Source organism: Anarrhichthys ocellatus, unplaced genomic scaffold, assembly GCF_004355925.1.
Source record: "Anarrhichthys ocellatus isolate YVR2014 unplaced genomic scaffold, GSC_Weel_1.0 scaffold211, whole genome shotgun sequence".
NCBI lineage: Eukaryota > Metazoa > Chordata > Actinopteri > Perciformes > Anarhichadidae > Anarrhichthys > Anarrhichthys ocellatus.
This window is the reverse complement of record NW_022280241.1, coordinates 104,985-110,593: the sequence shown is the minus strand read 5'-3', so window position 1 is coordinate 110,593 and position 5,609 is coordinate 104,985. Positions and strand designations below refer to the sequence as shown.

Here is a 5,609-nt window from a genome sequence, read left to right as displayed (position 1 = left end):
TGTGTGTGTGTGTGTATGCGAGTATCTGTGTGTGTGTTGGCGTCCAGCCGGCGCCCGGTGAGTCGCGTCAGGCTGACGGCAGCGCTGATCAATTACAGTCAGAGATCAGAAGAGACGACCACAGATCAATAACCATTACTGTGTGTGTGTGTGTGTGTGTGTGTGTGTTCTTCTTCTACAGTTTGGTAGAAAATGAATGATCCTGAATGAAGTATTTTTATTCCTGTCTTGTCTGAGCAGCGAGTGGAACATTATCAGAGGAAGAGAAGAAGAAAGGTCACTTCCTCCTCCAGTGTACTCTGAGGAGCCTTCATGAGTATTATATGTGTGTATTTGTACACTTCAGTGAGTTTCTACTAATGAAACGTGTATTTGCAGCATCATGACTTCAGAAGGTCTCCCTCTCTGCTTCATGACGCTTCTTTAATTCATCACTTCATCCAGAGTTCACTGGATCTATAGACACACGACGCTGGTTTAAGGATGAACACAAAATACTTCATTGTGATTTAATTACAACAAACAAATAAAAGTGATGCAGAAATAACGACACAATGATGCAGATTCATAAGAAGTCTGAATTCATGTTTAGTTAGTTCTCTCCACAAGACGACAAACTTCTTTTAAAATAGTTGTTTCCTGAATGGAGTCTGGTTCTATTGATGCTAAGCTAACACTGTAGCATCTCCATCAACACTCAAAATGACGTCATCTAGGTTTGAATACATCAGCGTGGTTATTGATTATACACAAACACTTATACACAGTGTCTGCTCTGTACTAATATGAGGTGTATTACATATATATATAATATATATTATAGAGTTGTGGGTGAACACAGACGGATGTTTATCCTCCATAGATTATGATTCATCGTCAGTGATGAAGGAGAAGAATCTCAACGCTGATCGGCTTTAAAGACTCAGTGGCTCACAAATATACAAAACTTATTCCATTGTTCATCGTCATTAAAAAACGCTAAATATCGATGTCTGTTCTTGCCGCGTCTACCGGCATCAAAACAGGAAGTCCGTGGTGAAGCCGTAAAGCCCGCCTCTTAGTCGATCTCGATTGGCTGCCTGAGTCGAGTGCGACTCTGACGAGCTCTCGTCTAGAGACAGGTGACGTGCGGCTCAACAGAGGTCTGGTTCTGATGAGAGAATGCAGCTTTAACACATGGAGCGGAGGTTGCCTCTGATGAGGACGCATACTTCGTCACAGGATGCTCCAGAAAGGTCAAAGATTTCCCCACATCCACCAATCACCTTCTAGACCACCAGGTTAGAACAGAGAACCCACCTCGGCCCGCCTGAGGACAGGAGGCCGAGGAAGTCCCAAACAAAGGTCACCAACCTCCCAACCAGACAGAGGACACGTGGACCAGAACACCAACACTCCTCATGAGGTTGGAATCACATTCATTACGAGTGATGGAACATCCCGACAGCGGACACATCGATCTGAACCAGCAGACAGCAGCACTGTACCGCTCTAACGAGGGGTCACTGGCCGACAGCTCGTCAATAAGTCATCTCAGCAGGACGGCGGAGGAGAGAGAGGACGTCAAACCGAATGTGTGGATGTTCTGAGAGGAAGTGCTCCACTTCCTGCATTCTAATTTAACCACCACAGAAGAAGAAACAGCTGAACTGTCCAGCTGTGTGACAGACTCCACCGCTGATAGAACTCATTTTAGAATTAAAGTGTGATCGGCTCCGGTCTGCTGATCGATGGATCAATGAGACGCTGGAGGAACGTTAACACATGAAGACGCTCAGACATGTTTCATATCTGTGTGCTGGGCTTTTACTGATTCATCTTCAGGTGACGCATGTTAGAAATTAACAATATTTAAATATTCATAGCTTTTATATGAAACAGAGGGAAGAGATGTTCTTTTAAAAACGTGAAGTAGTTTATTGAACTTAAAAATGTTTTATCTGCAGAAGTTATGAAAAAGATTTAATTGTAACTGAAAGTGTAAGAAGAAGGAAGTCTTTAAAACATTTTAATTTAAATATAAATACATTAGTATCTTCTTTAAAGACGGGATGGAATGAAAAAAGACGATCTAACTTTCGTTTAACTGGGACTTTGAGCTTCTAATGAGAAAATTCCCAGAATGCTTTGCAATATGCAACATGGCAGAAAAAAGAAAACCATAAATGTGGATTTCTTCACAAATGATCACAAACTAAATGAAAGTACGTTGGTTAATCTGAGTCTTAATGCAAAGGAACTTGAGGCGACAGCAGCTCAGCCCATCGGGTACCTGGCACTGGTGGGTCCCCGGTTCCAGTCCCGCATGGACCAGGTACGGATGGTGGACTAGGTAGCATATGTGACAATAACCGCTGCCTTATGAATGTGTGGCTGGATCGTGATAACAAACATTGAAGCTCTGTGACAACGACAATTACTTTCTGCATATGAAGCTTGAACAATAAACCAGCAGCAATATTACTGCGTTCCTCGATTAAAACGTAGTCGACGAGCCGGTGGACTAATCGCTCACTCAACGGCTTCTCTTTGGTTTGTTCCTTCTGAACAGTCAGAGTTTCACTGAATCTTTGTCACATGACTGTTGGTCTCAGATTGTCTGGGTTTAGGGAAGAACTGGTCGGGGATGGACCCAACCGCAGAAGGATTGGCTGATGATGATCTAATAACACCAAAAGATGTCCAAAGCAAAACTGGTAGAGCACAAAACTCAAAGGCAGGAAACAAGGTACGGACAAAACACAAAACGAAATAAGGATCTCAACAAACAATCAGAGACATGTTTGACAAAACACACCAACACCGGAAACATACCACAGAGGAGCAGACCAGGTGACACTGAGACACAGACACACAGGGTTTACACCTGGAGGTGCAGGTAATGACACACAGCAGGGTTCAATTAAGGGCGGGGCAAACAATCACAGAGGCGGGAAACAGACGAGGACAGGAAGTGAAGTGAACACAGGACACAAGAGGCAGGGAACTTCAAAATAAAACAGAAGAAACAATTAAACAAAACCCAAAACCGTGACACAGAAGAATCAAGGAGCTCACAATTTAATGTTTTTACACAATCTGGTTAAAGTGAAATGTTTATTTGTGGAGAGATTTTAAATGAATAAATGTAGAATAAAATGTTTTTAATGAAACATAAGTTTAAGCTTCTTTTTTCGATTTTGTTTTCTGACGGAAGCGTTCGTCACACATGATGCGTTCAAAACATGCTCTTTTCATCCCGCGGGCAGGTTTTTAAGGGTTAATAAATTAATTTGACATATTAAGTTGTGTCGTCCAGATATCGGCCGACATCATGGCTAGTTCTGTTTTACTTATTTTTACTTTCTCTTTTGAACGCACCACCTGTCGACGTTCGATTCAGGATGCGCTGGTCTCTGATTGAAATGAATGAAAGTAAAGACAATGATGGAAGCAGAGAGTCTGATATCACGACACACATTTCTAATCATGATTTATAATGTAAGTCATACCGAGCGGTGTTTTCCTGGGTCAGATTTAAACCTCCACCCTGAACTCTGAGTCAAAGGGCAGGAAGCTGTTAGATCTTCATGTGTTTTCTGTTTCCAATGGACGTCGGTTATTCCAGCTGATGTTGTTGAACACGTTTCCTCCGCGTTCTCTCTCGCTTCACTTCCCTTTATTTCACTCTGTAATTACTTTCTGTGTCTCGTCTCGCTGTTCATGAAATCTGTCCAAATGATACGAGGAAGTGTTTGACTGTCGCCGCCTCTCCTCCCTCCTCTCCTCCTCCCTCCTCTCCTCCCTCCTTCCCTCCTCTCCTCCTCTCCTCCTCCCTCCTCTCCTCCTCCCCTCCCTTCTCTCCTCCTCTCTCTCTCCTCCCTCCTCTCTCCTTGCCTCCTTCCCTCCTCTCCTCCTCTCTCTCTCTCCTCCCTCCTTGCCTCCTCTCCTCCTCCCTCCTCTCCTCCTCCCCTCCCTCCTTCCCTGCTCTCCTCCTCTCTCTCTCCTCCCTCCTTGCCTCCTCTCCTCCTCTCTCTCTCCTCCCTCCTTGCCTCCTCTCCTTCCCTCCTCTCCTCCTCTCCTCCTCCCCTCCTCCCCTCCTCTCCTCCTCCCCTCCTCCCTCCTCTCCTCCTCCCCTCCTCCCTCCTCTCCTCCTCCCCTCCTTTCTCTCCTCCTCTCTCTCTCCTCCCTCCTCTCTCCTTGCCTCCTTCCCTCCTCTCTCTCTCCTCCCTCCTTGCCTCCTCTCCTCTCTCTCTCCTTGCCTCCTCTCCTCTCCTCCCCTCCTCCCTCCTCTCCTCCCTCCTCGCCTCCTCTCCTCTCCTCCCCCCTCCTCTCCTCCCTCCTCGCCTCCTCTCCTCCCTCCTTCCCTCCTCTCCTCCCTCCACCTGTCTCGCCTCCTCTCACACTTCTCCTCTAGCCGTGGCTCTATTTTGGTTTGATAATAATTATCTGGTGTTGAATGGTTGTTTCTCGTCCCGTCTGCTCCATCATGAGAGCGAGTCGGTGCTCGTCTCCTGTAACTGTCTCTCTGTGTCTTTGTGTTGCTCATGAATATTCTTTCTGTTCATTCATTATGTAAAATGATTGCACACGTTTGTATTGTGATCTTTAGGTGAACAGGTTTCCCATCAGTGGTGGAAGAAGATCCGTTACTCAAGTAGAGAAACAAAAGCACAGTTACTGTAGTAACTAAAGAGTATAAAGTAGACATTAGTAGATATTTAGACCCTGAAGTCTAAATATAAAGCAGGTAGAACAGGTCCGCGTGGATATAAATACTCTGACAGTCTCAGCGCCGTACTGAGCGCGTGCAGTCCGCCTCGGGGCTGTTTTTGGATGAAACGTGTCGACAGATTTAGAGTCACAGCGGCTCTCGTTTTAACACCTTCACCTCTGAAGGTGTGAAGGAATAAAAATGTGTTTCTTCTTCCTCGTATGATCTGAAGTACATTTGACTTCACAAACATCAGATTCAGGATCAGGTCTGTTCAACATCTGGACCAGCTGATGAAACCTCAACATGAGGAGTCATCTCTCCTTCATCTCTCTCTGCTGCTTTCAAGGAACATTCTCATTCCCTTTCTTTGCAGAAGTGAGACCAGAAGATGGATATCAATCAGGACATGGTTAGCTTAGCTTAGCATAAGGACTGGATGCAGGAGGAAACAGCTAGTTAAGAAGAGTTTCACTTGTTTCAGTCTGAATCAAAGTGGTGAACAGACTGACATTAACATCTGAAACATGAGGCGAAAGAAACAATAAAACCTCTGAAGCTCACTGACGAACACGAGAGCGACTTCATGGAGTCTCACAACGCTGGTGAACAAAGAGTAGTTCCAACATATGACTCGCCAGTAAAAACACAGATTCTCCCTCAAATGTCTAAGTGACGATTTGTTTTTTTAATGGCAAGATGTTTGTGTGAAGATTCAAATAATTAGTGACTCATTTTGCATCTTTGTGGTTGTTGTGCATTTCTGTCTGTGGTTGTTATGTGTATCTGTGTGGTTGTTATGTGTATCTGTGTGGTTGTTATGTGTATCTGTGTGGTTGTTATGTGTATCTTTGTAGTTGTTATGTGTATCTTTGTGGTTGTTATGTGTGTCTTTGTGGTTGTTATGTGTGTCTTT

General features: G+C 44.6%; 1 protein-coding gene across 1 annotated transcript in view; it reads right to left on the bottom strand.

Annotated features, from left to right (window-relative positions):
* The window catches only part of LOC116400856 (cortexin-3-like), a 15,869-nt gene that overhangs the window by 9,408 nt on the left and 852 nt on the right, over positions 1 to 5,609 (bottom strand). The window lies entirely within an intron of this gene.